The sequence below is a fragment of the Taudactylus pleione genome, unplaced genomic scaffold (genome assembly GCF_031769625.1).
Source record: "Taudactylus pleione unplaced genomic scaffold, aTauple2 ptg000214l, whole genome shotgun sequence".
Taxonomy (NCBI): Eukaryota; Metazoa; Chordata; class Amphibia; order Anura; family Myobatrachidae; genus Taudactylus; species Taudactylus pleione.
In genome coordinates, this window is record NW_028284616.1 from 5,299,434 (window position 1) to 5,316,785 (window position 17,352).

The window sequence follows — 17,352 nt, forward strand, 5'->3', positions numbered from 1 at the left end:
ATTATATTAGCATCCTTTGCCTTCCCCTCTGCGTCCCTGTGCTGGACAGGGGCCTACAGAGCTCCTAGTGTGAGTGATTGTGACATAATACACTAGGCATCACAATAACTGCCACAGTACAGCAGCCATTTCTCTCTAAGCACCTGTAGTATAGCCCTGGATATCCTGGGATATACATCTCTGCTTAGCAGTGACTCCTGTACTTCTGTACTTTGAGTTACTTGGAGATTTATTGATTTTACGGATGACTGAATTTGCACCGGCAGCCGGAGTGTTCCGCTCTGGCTTCTATTAGTGCAAAAATTTACTTTATTACGGCTTTGGAGACCAGATCTGTAGCCTGAAATGGCCACCACCTCACCCCAGCAGCCTGATACCACCACCCATGAGGGATTACAGCTGCACGTGACAGGTAAGATGCTTAATTTGCTGTGAGACAGGAAGCCTTATTGTTCCTTGCCTTGTTACATAAGACCTTCGTACTCTCCTGGTAAGCCCACTCCCCTAGCAACATTATAGCCCCACCCCCTCCTATGTGATTCAGCAAATCGCAGCTTTGTGCTGCAGGGGGCGGGGCCATCATGATCAGTGTTTAAATACTGGTACAGTCCCTTGTAACGGGAGCCGAGGTGCCGAGAAGATGGCGCCGGAGCGATTTAAGGGAGGATGGGCGCCCTGCGGCCCGCGGGCCAGCGGCGGGAAAATGGGAGGATGGGCAGGTATGCCCGTCCTCCCCTTTCTCACACCTGGGGCGAAGGGCAGCCAGTAGAGGCCATCGGGGGCCGGCGCAGCGCACAAGGGTTTAAATCGGGAGGAAGGCGGGGGGCCAAGGCATTCGCAGGTAGCAGTGCACAGAGCATTTCCCATCCACCCACCCAAAGGTTGGTAGGTTATATATATAAAAAAAAAAAAAATAAGAATTAATAAATAAATAAATTAAAAAAAGAAACAGATAGAGATTGCAGTGGGTCGGTTGACCATTCGAGTTTTGTGTAATTTTATCACTATTTCGGTGTCTCAGTGTTTTTGTTTGCAGTGTTATGCATATGATATCAAGTGTTTTGTTGTACTTACGGATTCTGTCACAGCGGGCGGAATGAAGCAGTGCGCAAGGCAGAGGTAAGGGGGGAGCCAGCCGAGGTTTGCAGATTCACCCTCGACGAATGGCCGCACGCTCGGTTCCAGCTTTGGACGGTTGGACCGCTGGGGCTGCGTGCCAGGCGAGCGTGATATGCGCCACAGGGGCGGCTCCCAAAATGGGCGTAGCCTGGGCGCCTACTGGGTAGGCGGGGCACGCCCCGGAAAATAATCTAGTGAAGTGAAGATAGCCTTGCCCACTGCTCATTTTGGTGCCCTGCAGCGTATGCTAATAAGGTTGAAAATAAAGTTGTGGCCAGTTTGGTATCCCAAATTTCCTGTCTCTGAGTTTGATTTATGGGTGGGACAGCTGGGTTGCGGGACACAGGCGGGTCGGCCTCTCCCCCTTAAGGACATGGGGCGAATTGTGCTTCTGCCTCTCAGACACTTTTGTGTTTATAAGTACAGTATCTATATATGTGACTATACACATCCTGAGCTTAGTATTTTACTATGTAAGCTACAGTTCTTATATAGATCAGTAAAGTTACTAATTGTAGCCAAAACATATATATACACAATATACAAAACCCTTGAATTCAATAACCCGGTGCCAAGTCTATATAGTATATATAGTAATATTGCCATACAGGGTGAGTGTGATTATACTGTCCCTAGTTATATTGGGCAGACAGTACCTGCTGTATCTTGGATTAAAGCTGCACTTTTTCTTACTACAGCATTGAGGGATGATCCTTCATATCTTCCTGGCTGCGGCAGACTGGATGAGTGTGACTATATTGTCTCTAGTGTAGTGATTAGTATAATTACAAAATATTCAGTAAAACACCAAGAGGTCACATTATCACTGGGTTGTGTACTATAATCACTACACTAGAGGGCGCCTTTCTCTATAGATTTATACCTGATGGAACATCAGGCTTTGGAGAAACGACAGCCACCTGATAATAGGGAAGTGTAGGGTCAGATGTTTTATCGTTGTAAAAGACTTAGGGGGAGATGTATCATCGGCGACATCGCCGATACGGTACATCCCCCTCGACTTTGCGTACATACCGCGGTTAATTACCGCGGTATGTACCAAGAATATCGCAAAGAACAGCTCTCTCGGTGAGAGCTCTCCTTTGCGATGCTGCCGGACAGAGGGACTTCCGGGTTTAACACCCAGAAGTCCTTCTGCGATTGCGCAGAAGGATGTGGGCCGCGGGGGCTCATGGGAGGGATCCGTTCGGATCCCTCCCAGCCATCTCCGTCCCTTAGGGGGAGATGTATCATCAGCGAAAATGCGGTAAAACCCCCGAAAATGCAGTTTTCGGGGGTTTTACCGCATTTCCCGTATGTATTAAGCAGCAGAATGCGCTGCATTCTGCTGCTTCGCATTGCTAGGTAACGCCACCTTCAGGTGGCGTTACCCAATAGAAGCCTATGGGCTTCTTAGCGCGACGCTCGGGGCTGGGAGGGATCCGAACGAATCCCTCCCATGAGCCCCTGCGGCCCGCGTCCTTCTGCGCATGCGCAGAAGGACTTCTGGGTGTTAAACCCGGAAGTCCCCTCTGCCCGGCAGCATCGCAAAGGCCACTCTCATCGAGAGAGCTGTTCTTTGCGATATTCTTGGTACATACCGCGGTAATTAACTGTGGTATTTACGCGAAGTCGGGGGGGATGTACCGCATCGGCGATATCGCCGATGATACATCTCTCCCTTATATCTATGGACCATCCATTCATTTTTTGTTGTAATAATTGAGAAACCCATTAATGGAGGAATCTTTCGTGAATGTCAGAGCTGCCGTCTTATCAGTGTAATCAGTGGTGAGAAAGCAACAAGCATTGGGTTTTAGTGTTTGGACTAGTGACCCATCTTCTCTCTAACTAGTAGAATGATAGAGGGACCTCTCCTGAGGCCTCTGCACCTATATTATACAGACCCACAAATAAATAACAAATATATCTGGAAATATGTCACACACACTTAGAGCACCTTTATATTCTAAGTGAGGACGGCTAAGGACAAGGTACACGTGTTACACACTGATGGGGCGAATTTTTCCTTTTCTTCTGTTTCAGTGTCTTCAGCCAAATTCACCAAAAAGAAGCATTGGTTTGGAGCGGCCGTGTACGCTGAGCTGGCTGTGGGGGGAATTACCAGCAAGAGGACGGCTAGAGCTAAAAGCTCTACTAACCCTACATGGGAGGAAGAGGTCACTGTGTAAGTCCTATTATCATGTAACGCTCTGATACTTCTCTGTAGTTACAGGACCGGTGTGAGAGCTGGTGTCCTGCTAATCATGTAACAGTAGGAGCTTGTACAGAGAGGTCTTATAGTCACAGGCTCATAGCGGTAAGGCCTGATAGCTGTGCTGTACTGCTGACAGGGGCGCCGAGAGGGGGGGGAGCGGGTACAGATTACCGGGGCCCGGGTTTACTGAGGGGCCCGGTGGGGGGCCCAGGTCCGGCGCCGCTCCCCCTCCCTCACAGCAGCCCAGCACACAGCGTGTGCTGAGCTGCAGTGGAGACTGCTCGTGGCTGTTGAGCAGCAGCCACAGCAGTCTCCTATGCCTGTGGGGGGGAGCGATCACACTGATCGCGCCCCCCCTGGCTTTGAGTAGGGCTGAGGGGGCACAGAGCGCCCCCCCTCCCCAGCGCGCAGCGCTGCTGCATATCTTTTTTTTTTCTAGGAAGGTGGCGTTGCCACGCCTCCCACGATTAGGCCACGCCCCCTATTACCTGGGCCCGCCACGGCTCTCAGCGGGCCTGACTGCTGATTGTCCTACACATAATGTAAGCAGGTGGTGGTGCTCGGCACAATGCAATGGGAGGCTATGGGAGCGCTCAGTACATCGTACATTATGCTGCAGGGGGCTGTGAGGCAAATCTGTTACCAGGATTCTGTTATTACTTCCCATGGGTGCAAGCAGTAAGTTTGTTATCATCTGTTATTAGTATGATTTTAGAATTTTTTTTTATAACATTGACACTATTTCCCATTTGTAGTGATGTCACTTTGGGGTAGATGTACAAAGCCTTGGAGAGAAGTGGAGAGAGATAAAGTACTAACCTATCAGCTCCTAATTGTCATTTTTCAAACACAGCCTGTAACATGACAGCGAGGAGCTGATTGGTACTTTATCACTCTCCACTTTATCTCTTTCCAAAGCTTAGTACATCATCACCTTTGTAAAGAACACATTTGCTATACAGTATATAGAATAAAACTCTCCTTATCTGTATTTCTTGGGCCCATTTATCATATCCTGCATTTCGTATGTGGCGTGAATTACAATTTTCATTTAAATTTATTATTATTCTCTTGCTGGGACACGGGCTCCAATAAGGGGTCATCCTGCGAAGAGCTTACACTATTACTCTACTTTCTGGTTCAGCAGCAGTGCACCTACAAAACATGCGCGGCCATGATATAGACCATAACCTACTGTAGGCTAACATCTTCAGATGGCATTAGGGCCGGGGCATTCCAGACCTTGGTAAATCCATTAGGCCGGCTGCCACCCCCTGGGGATCACAGTAGATATTAGAGATTTTTGCTGCTGTCTCTCCTTAAATCCTCGGGATCCTTAATATTTGCAGATACCTCCAAAACATATATGTTATACTAAAAATGTTTCTTAATAATTATTTCCCTTGGATTGTTATACAAGAACAAGCCAAATACTAATTGTATTTCCCCCTGTGTACAGGAGCGTAACCCCAGACACCACCCTGGAAGTTAGGGTATGGAGCAACCATACTCTGAGAGCTGACACCTTGCTGGGGAAAGCCATCATAGACCTGAAGCAAGCCTTGGTGACACACCATGGACAATGTAAGCTGAAGCAACTTCTGCCACATCCTGCACAGGCCCCAGTCTCATTATCATTGCAGCCTCCACTTTAGTAGATGTAGAGTGTTCCATAGAACTTAGTCACTTACTTTGTGTTTCAGTAGAACGAGCTGTAGAGCAATTACCGCTCTTATTGGAGGGAAAACACGGCGAGGTCCAAACAGGCGAGCTGACCGTTATCCTGGATGGACTGATTGTGGAGCCTGAGTCCTTAACAACATATGACACTACAGCCCCAGCAGCCAGTAAGTAATGTGTGTGCTTTATGCGGGACGATCCTGCTGTAAGTGATTTATTTGAGAGGTAAAACTCTCTCTCCCCACTCTCTGCTCCGTCACTGTCTCTCTCTCTATCCCTTCTCTCTCTCTCTTTCCCTCTCTGCCCCCCCTCTCTCTCTCTCTTCCTTTCTCCCTTTAGGTGTAAGGGTTAGGGTTAGGCACTAGGGGAAGGGTTAGGGTTAGGCCCTGTAGGGGGAGGGTTAGGGTTAGGCTGCGGGAGGGGAGGGTTAGGGTTAGGCTGTGGGAGGGGATGGTTAGGGGGGTTAGGGTAAGGGTTATAAGACTTATCAAATTCTATTGAGATTATGAATGTCGGGGTGCCACTGTGGGTATTCAGACTGTCGGCATTCTAATTGCCGGGATCCTGTGCCCAACCCATCCTAAGACTTTAGCATCCATGTGCAGTCACAGCATGAAAGCTTCAAAATAAACCATGTACTTTTTGTTCCTGGCCCTATAACCTCATCAGATCTTACATGAGGTCCTCTGATTCAGTACCCCTGTACCAGAGAGAGAACATGGCTCATCTGCAAGTATAACATCCTTTATTACTAGTGAGCAGTACAGATACACACATAAAAAACACAATTCTATGTTCTGCACACACATGTTCAGTTTCACATGTAATGTCATCGAAGAGTATTATGTTCTTAAAATTAATTATTTCTCTCTGGTGCAAGTTCCATTAGTGTGCCATCTGATGAAGCTGTACCAGCTCCTGCAACATTTTCCATATCAGATGGTGAGGACACTACAAGTGACACAGCAGATGCACCAGCACCTTCCACATCTGCTGCCAGTGCTGCACCAGGAGGGCATAGTGTGCCATCTGATGAAGCTGTACCAGCTCCTGCAACATTTTCCATATCAGATGGTGAGGACACTACAAGTGACACAGCAGATGCACCAGCACCTTCCACATCTGCTGCCAGTGCTGCACCAGGAGGGCATAGTGTGCCATCTGATGAAGCTGTACTAGCTCTTGCAACGTCTTCCATATCAGATGTTGAGGACGCTACAAGCGACACAGCAGACGCACCAGCACCTTTCACATCTGCTGCCAGTGCTGCACCAGGAGGGCATAGTGTGCCATCTGATGAAGCTGTACCAGCTCCTGCATCATTTTCCATATCAGATGGTGAGGACGCTACAAGTGACACAGCAGATGCAGCAGCACCTTCCACATCTGCTTCCAGTGCTGCAAAAGGAGGGCATAGTGTGCCATCTGATGAAGCTGTACCAGCTCCTGCAACATCTTCCATATCAGATGGTGAGGACGCTACAAGTGACACAGCAGATGCAGCAGCACCTTCCACATCTGCTGCCAGTGCTGCACCAGGAGGGCATAGTGTGCCATCTGATGAAGCTGTACCAGCTCCTGCAACATTTTCCATATCAGATGGTGAGGACGCTACAAGTGACACAGCAGATGCACCAGCACCTTCCACATCTGCTGCCAGTGCTGCACCAGGAGGGCATAGTGTGATGAAGCTGTAGCAGCTCCTGCAACATCTTCCATATCAGATGGTGAGGACGCTACAAGTGACACAGCAGATGCACCAGTACCTTCCACATCTGCTGCCAGTGCTGCACCAGGAGGGCATAGTCTGCCATCTGATGAAGCTGTACCAGCTCCTGCAACATCTTCCATATCAGATGGTGAGGATGCTACAAGCGACACAGCAGACGCACCAGCACCTTCCACATCTGCTGCCAGTGCTGCACCAGGAGGGCATAGTGTGCCATCTGATGAAGCTGTACCAGCTCCTGCAACATTTTCCATATCAGATGGTGAGGACGCTACAAGTGACACAGCAGATGCAGCAGCACCTTCCACATCTGCTGCCAGTGCTGCACCAGGAGGGCATAGTGTGCCATCTGATGAAGCTGTACCAGCTCCTGAAACATCTTCCATATCAGATGGTGAGGACGCTACAAGCGACACAGCAGACGCACCAGCACCTTCCACATCTGCTGCCAGTGCTGCACCAGGAGGGCATAGTGTGCCATCTGATGAAGCTGTACCAGCTCCTGCAACATTTTCCATATCAGATGGTGAGGACGCTACAAGTGACACAGCAGATGCACCAGCACCTTCCACATCTGCTGCCAGTGCTGCACCAGGAGAGCATAGTGTGCCATCTGATGAAGCTGTAGCAGCTCCTGCAACATCTTCCATATCAGATGGTGAGGACTCTACAAGTGACACAGCAGACGCACCAGCACCTTCCACATCTACTGCCAGTGCTGCACCAGGAGGGCATAGTGTGCCATCTGATGAAGCTGTACCAGCTCCTGCAACATCTTCCATATCAGATGGTGAGGACGCTACAAGTGACACAGCAGATGCACCAGCACCTTCCACATCTGCTGCCAGTGCTGCACCAGGAGGGCATAGTGTGCCATCTGATGAAGCTGTACCAGCTCCTGCAACATCTTCCATATCAGATGGTGAGGACACTACAAGTGACACAGCAGATGCACCAGCACCTTCCACATCTGCTGCCAGTGCTGCACCAGGAGGGCATAGTGTGCCATCTGATGAAGCTGTACCAGCTCCTGCAACATCTCCCATATCAGATGGTGAGGACGCTACAAGTGACACAGCAGATGCAGCAGCACCTTCCACATCTGCTGCCAGTGCTGCACCAGGAGGGCATAGTGTGCCATCTGATGAAGCTGTACCAGCTCCTGCAACATCTTCCATATCAGATGGTGAGGACGCTACAAGTGACACAGCAGATGCAGCAGCACCTTCCACATCTGCTGCCAGTGCTGCACCAGGAGGGGATAGTGTGCCATCTGATGAAGCTGTACCAGCTCCTGCAACATCTTCCATATCAGATGGTGAGGACGCTACAAGCGACACAGCAGACGCACCAGCACCTTCCACATCTACTGCCAGTGCTGCACCAGGAGGGCATAGTGTGCCATCTATTGAAGCTGTACCAGCTCCTGCAACATTTTCCATATCAGATGGTGAGGACGCTACAAGTGACACAGCAGACGCACCAGCACCTTCCACATCTGCTGCCAGTGCTGCACCAGGAGGGCATAGTGTGCCATCTGATGAAGCTGTACCAGCTCCTGCAACATCTTCCATATCAGATGGTGAGGACGCTACAAGTGACACAGCAGATGCACCAGCACCTTCCACATCTGCTGCCAGTGCTGCACCAGGAGGGCATAGTGTGCCATCTGATGAAGCTGTACCAGCTCCTGCAACATCTTCCATATCAGATGGTGAGGACGCTACAAGCGACACAGCAGACGCACCAGCACCTTCCACATCTGCTGCCAGTGCTGCACCAGGAGGGCATAGTGTACCATCTGATGAAGCTGTACCAGCTCCTGCAACATTTTCCATATCAGATGGTGAGGACGCTACAAGTGACACAGCAGCTGCACCAGCACCTTCCACATCTGCTGCCAGTGCTGCACCAGGAGGGCATAGTGTGCCATCTGATGAAGCTGTACCAGCTCCTGCAACATCTTCCATATCAGATGGTGAGGACGCTACAAGTGACACAGCAGATGCAGCAGCACCTTCCACATCTGCTGCCAGTGCTGCACCAGGAGGGCATAGTGTGCCATCTGATGAAGCTGTACCAGCTCCTGCAACATCTTCCATATCAGATGGTGAGGACTCTACAAGCGACACAGCAGATGCACCAGCACCTTCCACATCTGCTGCCAGTGCTTCACCAGGAGGGCATAGTGTGCCATCTGATGAAGCTGTACCAGCTCCTGCAACATTTTCCATATCAGATGGTGAGGGCGCTACAAGTGACACAGCAGATGCACCAGCACCTTCCACATCTGCTGCCAGTGCTGCACCAGGAGGGTATAGTGTGCCATCTGATGAAGCTGTACCAGCTCCTCCAACATCTTCCATATCAGATGGTGAGGACGCTGCAAACGATACAGCAGACGCACCAGCACATTCCACATCTGCTGCCAGTGCTGCACCAGGAGGGCATAGTGTGCCATCTGATGAAGCTGTACCAGCTCCTGCAACATCTTCCACATCATACGGTGAGGATGCTACAAGCGACATAGCAGATGCACCAGCACCTTCCACATCTGCTGCCAGTGCTGCACCATGAGGGCATAGTGTGCCATCTGATGAAGCTGTAGCAGCTCCTGCAACATCTTCCATATCATATGGTGAGGATGCTACAAGTGACACAGCAGATGCAGCAGCACCTTCCACATCTGCTGCCAGTGCTGCACCAGGAGGGGATAGTGTGCCATCTGATGAAGCTGTACCAGCTCCTGCAACATCTTCCATATCAGATGGTGGGGACGCTACAAGCGACACAGCAGACGCACCAGCACCTTCCACATCTGCTGCCAGTGCTGCACCAGGAGGGCATAGTGTGCCATCTGATGAAGCTGTACCAGCTCCTGCAACATTTTCCATATCAGATGGTGAGGACGCTACAAGTGACACAGCAGATGCACCAGCACCTTCCACATCTGCTGCCAGTGCTGCACCAGGAGGGCATAGTGTGCCATCTGATGAAGCTGTACCAGCTCCTGCAACATCTTCCATATCAGATCGTGAGGACGCTACAAGCGACACAGCAGATGCACCAGCACCTTCCACATCTGCTGCCAGTGCTGCACCAGGAGGGCATAGTGTGCCATCTGATGAAGCTGTAGCAGCTCCTGCAACATCTTCCATATCAGATGGTGAGGACGCTACAAGTGACACAGCAGACTCACCAGCACCTTCCACATCTGCTGCCAGTGCTGCACCAGGAGGGCATAGTGTGCCATCTGATGAAGCTGTACCAGCTCCTGCAACATCTTCCATATCAGATGGTGAGGACGCTACAAGCGACACAGCAGATGCACCAGCACCTTCCACATCTGCTGCCAGTGCTGCACCAGGAGGGCATAGTGTGCCATCTGATGAAGCTGTAGCAGCTCCTGCAACATCTTCCATATCAGATGGTGAGGACGCTACAAGTGACACAGCAGATGCACCAGCACCTTCCACATCTGCTGCCAGTGCTGCACCAGGAGGGCATAGTGTGCCATCTGATGAAGCTGTACCAGCTCCTGCAACATCTTCCTTATCAGATGGTGAGGACGCTACAAGTGACACAGCATATGTAGCAGCACCTTCCACATCTGCTGCCAGTGCTGCACCAGGAGGGCATAGTGTGCCATCTGATGAAGCTGTACCAGCTCCTCCAACATCTTCCATATCAGATGGTGAGGACGCTGCAAACGATACAGCAGACGCACCAGCACATTCCACATCTGCTGCCAGTGCTTCACTTGGAGGGCATAGTGTGCCATCTGATGAAGCTGTACCAGCTCCTGCAACATTTTCCATATCAGATGGTGAGGGCGCTACAAGTGACACAGCAGATGCAGCAGCACCTTCCACATCTGCTGCCAGTGCTGCACCAGGAGGACATAGTGTGCCATCTGATGAAACTGTAGCAGCTCCTGCAATATCTTCCATATCAGATGGCGAGGACGCTACAAGTGACACAGCAGATGCACCAGCACCTTCCACATCTGCTGCCAGTGCTGCACCAGGAGGGCATAGTGTGCCATCTGATGAAGCTGTACCAGCTCCTGCAACATCTTCCATATCAGATGGTGAGGACGCTACAAGTGACACAGCAGATGCACCAGCACCTTCCACATCTGCTGCCAGTGCTGCACCAGGAGGGTATAGTGTGCCATCTGATGAAGCTGTACCAGCTCCTCCAACATCTTCCATATCAGATGGTGAGGACGCTGCAAACGATACAGCAGACGCACCAGCACATTCCACATCTGCTGCCAGTGCTGCACCAGGAGGGCATAGTGTGCCATCTGATGACGCTGTATCAGCTCCTGCAACATCTTCCATATCATACGGTGAGGATGCTACAAGCGACATAGCAGATGCACCAGCACTTTCCACATCTGCTGCCAGTGCTGCACCAGGAGGGCATAGTGTGCCATCTGATGAAGCTGTAGCAGCTCCTGCAACATCTTCCATATCATATGGTGAGGATGCTACAAGTGACACAGCAGATGCAGCAGCACCTTCCACATCTGCTGCCAGTGCTGCACCAGGAGGGGATAGTGTGCCATCTGATGAAGCTGTACCAGCTCCTGCAACATCTTCCATATCAGATGGTGGGGACGCTACAAGCGACACAGCAGACGCACCAGCACCTTCCACATCTGCTGCCAGTGCTGCACCAGGAGGGCATAGTGTGCCATCTGATGAAGCTGTACCAGCTCCTGCAACATTTTCCATATCAGATGGTGAGGACGCTACAAGTGACACAGCAGATGCACCAGCACCTTCCACATCTGCTGCCAGTGCTGCACCAGGAGGGCATAGTGTGCCCTCTGATGAAGCTGTACCAGCTCCTGCAACATCTTCCATATCAGATCGTGAGGACGCTACAAGCGACACAGCAGATGCACCAGCACCTTCCACATCTGCTGCCAGTGCTGCACCAGGAGGGCATAGTGTGCCATCTGATGAAGCTGTACCAGCTCCTGCATCATTTTCCATATCAGATGGTGAGGACGCTACAAGTGACACAGCAGATGCAGCAGCACCTTCCACATCTGCTTCCAGTGCTGCAAAAGGAGGGCATAGTGTGCCATCTGATGAAGCTGTACCAGCTCCTGCAACATCTTCCATATCAGATGGTGAGGACGCTACAAGTGACACAGCAGATGCAGCAGCACCTTCCACATCTGCTGCCAGTGCTGCACCAGGAGGGCATAGTGTGCCATCTGATGAAGCTGTACCAGCTCCTGCAACATTTTCCATATCAGATGGTGAGGACGCTACAAGTGACACAGCAGATGCACCAGCACCTTCCACATCTGCTGCCAGTGCTGCACCAGGAGGGCATAGTGTGCCATCTGATGAAGCTGTAGCAGCTCCTGCAACATCTTCCATATCAGATGGTGAGGACGCTACAAGTGACACAGCAGATGCACCAGTACCTTCCACATCTGCTGCCAGTGCTGCACCAGGAGGGCATAGTCTGCCATCTGATGAAGCTGTACCAGCTCCTGCAACATCTTCCATATCAGATGGTGAGGATGCTACAAGCGACACAGCAGACGCACCAGCACCTTCCACATCTGCTGCCAGTGCTGCACCAGGAGGGCATAGTGTGCCATCTGATGAAGCTGTACCAGCTCCTGCAACATTTTCCATATCAGATGGTGAGGACGCTACAAGTGACACAGCAGATGCAGCAGCACCTTCCACATCTGCTGCCAGTGCTGCACCAGGAGGGCATAGTGTGCCATCTGATGAAGCTGTACCAGCTCCTGAAACATCTTCCATATCAGATGGTGAGGACGCTACAAGCGACACAGCAGACGCACCAGCACCTTCCACATCTGCTGCCAGTGCTGCACCAGGAGGGCATAGTGTGCCATCTGATGAAGCTGTACCAGCTCCTGCAACATTTTCCATATCAGATGGTGAGGACGCTACAAGTGACACAGCAGATGCACCAGCACCTTCCACATCTGCTGCCAGTGCTGCACCAGGAGAGCATAGTGTGCCATCTGATGAAGCTGTAGCAGCTCCTGCAACATCTTCCATATCAGATGGTGAGGACTCTACAAGTGACACAGCAGACGCACCAGCACCTTCCACATCTACTGCCAGTGCTGCACCAGGAGGGCATAGTGTGCCATCTGATGAAGCTGTACCAGCTCCTGCAACATCTTCCATATCAGATGGTGAGGACGCTACAAGTGACACAGCAGATGCACCAGCACCTTCCTCATCTGCTGCCAGTGCTGCACCAGGAGGGCATAGTGTGCCATCTGATGAAGCTGTACCAGCTCCTGCAACATCTTCCATATCAGATGGTGAGGACACTACAAGTGACACAGCAGATGCACCAGCACCTTCCACATCTGCTGCCAGTGCTGCACCAGGAGGGCATAGTGTGCCATCTGATGAAGCTGTACCAGCTCCTGCAACATCTCCCATATCAGATGGTGAGGACGCTACAAGTGACACAGCAGATGCAGCAGCACCTTCCACATCTGCTGCCAGTGCTGCACCAGGAGGGCATAGTGTGCCATCTGATGAAGCTGTACCAGCTCCTGCAACATCTTCCATATCAGATGGTGAGGACGCTACAAGTGACACAGCAGATGCAGCAGCACCTTCCACATCTGCTGCCAGTGCTGCACCAGAAGGGGATAGTGTGCCATCTGATGAAGCTGTACCAGCTCCTGCAACATCTTCCATATCAGATGGTGAGGACGCTACAAGCGACACAGCAGACGCACCAGCACCTTCCACATCTACTGCCAGTGCTGCACCAGGAGGGCATAGTGTGCCATCTATTGAAGCTGTACCAGCTCCTGCAACATTTTCCATATCAGATGGTGAGGACGCTACAAGTGACACAGCAGACGCACCAGCACCTTCCACATCTGCTGCCAGTGCTGCACCAGGAGGGCATAGTGTGCCATCTGATGAAGCTGTACCAGCTCCTGCAACATCTTCCATATCAGATGGTGAGGACGCTACAAGTGACACAGCAGATGCACCAGCACCTTCCACATCTGCTGCCAGTGCTGCACCAGGAGGGCATAGTGTGCCATCTGATGAAGCTGTACCAGCTCCTGCAACATCTTCCATATCAGATGGTGAGGACGCTACAAGCGACACAGCAGACGCACCAGCAACTTCCACATCTGCTGCCAGTGCTGCACCAGGAGGGCATAGTGTGCCATCTGATGAAGCTATACCAGCTCCTGCAACATTTTCCATATCAGATGGTGAGGATGCTACAAGTGACACAGCAGACGCACCAGCACCTTCCACATCTGCTGCCAGTGCTGCACCAGGAGGGCATAGTGTGCCATCTGATGAAGCTGTAGCAGCTCCTGCAACATCTTCCATATCAGATGGTGAGGACGCTACAAGTGACACAGCAGATTCACCAGCACCTTCCACATCTGCTGCCAGTGCTGCACCATGAGGGCATAGTGTGCCATCTGATGAAGCTGTACCAGCTCCTGCAACATCTCCCATATCAGATGGTGAGGACGCTACAAGTGACACAGCAGATGCAGCAGCACCTTCCACATCTGCTGCCAGTGCTGCACCAGGAGGGCATAGTGTGCCATCTGATGAAGCTGTACCAGCTCCTGCAACATCTTCCATATCAGATGGTGAGGACGCTACAAGTGACACAGCAGATGCAGCAGCACCTTCCACATCTGCTGCCAGTGCTGCACCAGGAGGGGATAGTGTGCCATCTGATGAAGCTGTACCAGCTCCTGCAACATCTTCCATATCAGATGGTGAGGACGCTACAAGCGACACAGCAGACGCACCAGCACCTTCCACATCTACTGCCAGTGCTGCACCAGGAGGGCATAGTGTGCCATCTATTGAAGCTGTACCAGCTCCTGCAACATTTTCCATATCAGATGGTGAGGACGCTACAAGTGACACAGCAGACGCACCAGCACCTTCCACATCTGCTGCCAGTGCTGCACCAGGAGGGCATAGTGTGCCATCTGATGAAGCTGTACCAGCTCCTGCAACATTTTCCATATCAGATGGTGAGGACGCTACAAGTGACACAGCAGATGCACCAGCACCTTCCACATCTGCTGCCAGTGCTGCACCAGGAGGGCATAGTGTGATGAAGCTGTAGCAGCTCCTGCAACATCTTCCATATCAGATGGTGAGGACGCTACAAGTGACACAGCAGATGCACCAGTACCTTCCACATCTGCTGCCAGTGCTGCACCAGGAGGGCATAGTCTGCCATCTGATGAAGCTGTACCAGCTCCTGCAACATCTTCCATATCAGATGGTGAGGATGCTACAAGCGACACAGCAGACGCACCAGCACCTTCCACATCTGCTGCCAGTGCTGCACCAGGAGGGCATAGTGTGCCATCTGATGAAGCTGTACCAGCTCCTGCAACATTTTCCATATCAGATGGTGAGGACGCTACAAGTGACACAGCAGATGCAGCAGCACCTTCCACATCTGCTGCCAGTGCTGCACCAGGAGGGCATAGTGTGCCATCTGATGAAGCTGTACCAGCTCCTGAAACATCTTCCATATCAGATGGTGAGGACGCTACAAGCGACACAGCAGACGCACCAGCACCTTCCACATCTGCTGCCAGTGCTGCACCAGGAGGGCATAGTGTGCCATCTGATGAAGCTGTACCAGCTCCTGCAACATTTTCCATATCAGATGGTGAGGACGCTACAAGTGACACAGCAGATGCACCAGCACCTTCCACATCTGCTGCCAGTGCTGCACCAGGAGAGCATAGTGTGCCATCTGATGAAGCTGTAGCAGCTCCTGCAACATCTTCCATATCAGATGGTGAGGACTCTACAAGTGACACAGCAGACGCACCAGCACCTTCCACATCTACTGCCAGTGCTGCACCAGGAGGGCATAGTGTGCCATCTGATGAAGCTGTACCAGCTCCTGCAACATCTTCCATATCAGATGGTGAGGACGCTACAAGTGACACAGCAGATGCACCAGCACCTTCCACATCTGCTGCCAGTGCTGCACCAGGAGGGCATAGTGTGCCATCTGATGAAGCTGTACCAGCTCCTGCAACATCTTCCATATCAGATGGTGAGGACACTACAAGTGACACAGCAGATGCACCAGCACCTTCCACATCTGCTGCCAGTGCTGCACCAGGAGGGCATAGTGTGCCATCTGATGAAGCTGTACCAGCTCCTGCAACATCTCCCATATCAGATGGTGAGGACGCTACAAGTGACACAGCAGATGCACCAGCACCTTCCACATCTGCTGCCAGTGCTGCACCAGGAGGGCATAGTGTGCCATCTGATGAAGCTGTACCAGCTCCTGCAACATCTTCCATATCAGATGGTGAGGACACTACAAGTGACACAGCAGATGCACCAGCACCTTCCACATCTGCTGCCAGTGCTGCACCAGGAGGGCATAGTGTGCCATCTGATGAAGCTGTACCAGCTCCTGCAACATCTCCCATATCAGATGGTGAGGACGCTACAAGTGACACAGCAGATGCAGCAGCACCTTCCACATCTGCTGCCAGTGCTGCACCAGGAGGGCATAGTGTGCCATCTGATGAAGCTGTACCAGCTCCTGCAACATCTTCCATATCAGATGGTGAGGACGCTACAAGCGACACAGCAGACGCACCAGCACCTTCCACATCTACTGCCAGTGCTGCACCAGGAGGGCATAGTGTGCCATCTATTGAAGCTGTACCAGCTCCTGCAACATTTTCCATATCAGATGGTGAGGACGCTACAAGTGACACAGCAGACGCACCAGCACCTTCCACATCTGCTGCCAGTGCTGCACCAGGAGGGCATAGTGTGCCATCTGATGAAGCTGTACCAGCTCCTGCAACATCTTCCATATCAGATGGTGAGGACGCTACAAGTGACACAGCAGATGCACCAGCACCTTCCACATCTGCTGCCAGTGCTGCACCAGGAGGGCATAGTGTGCCATCTGATGAAGCTGTACCAGCTCCTGCAACATCTTCCATATCAGATGGTGAGGACGCTACAAGCGACACAGCAGACGCACCAGCACCTTCCACATCTGCTGCCAGTGCTGCACCAGGAGGGCATAGTGTACCATCTGATGAAGCTGTACCAGCTCCTGCAACATTTTCCATATCAGATGGTGAGGACGCTACAAGTGACACAGCAGCTGCACCAGCACCTTCCACATCTGCTGCCAGTGCTGCACCAGGAGGGCATAGTGTGCCATCTGATGAAGCTGTACCAGCTCCTGCAACATCTTCCATATCAGATGGTGAGGATGCTACAAGTGACACAGCAGATGCAGCAGCACCTTCCACATCTGCTGCCAGTGCTGCACCAGGAGGGCATAGTGTGCCATCTGATGAAGCTGTACCAGCTCCTGCAACATCTTCCATATCAGATGGTGAGGACTCTACAAGCGACACAGCAGATGCACCAGCACCTTCCACATCTGCTGCCAGTGCTTCACCAGGAGGGCATAGTGTGCCATCTGATGAAGCTGTACCAGCTCCTGCAACATTTTCCATATCAGATGGTGAGGGCGCTACAAGTGACACAGCAGATGCACCAGCACCTTCCACATCTGCTGC

The 17,352-nt window shown here is 51.6% G+C and overlaps 1 pseudogene across 1 annotated transcript in view; it reads left to right on the forward strand.

Annotated features, from left to right (window-relative positions):
• Positions 1-345: 345 nt before the first annotated feature.
• LOC148517541 (NEDD4-like E3 ubiquitin-protein ligase WWP1) overlaps positions 346-17,352 on the forward strand; it is a 50,127-nt pseudogene continuing 33,120 nt past the window's right edge. Inside the window, exons 1-4 of the transcript XR_015879264.1 lie at positions 346-412; positions 3,166-3,307; positions 4,797-4,921; positions 5,041-5,184. The product of XR_015879264.1 is annotated as an NEDD4-like E3 ubiquitin-protein ligase WWP1 (transcript). The remainder of the gene's footprint in view (positions 413-3,165; positions 3,308-4,796; positions 4,922-5,040; positions 5,185-17,352) is intronic.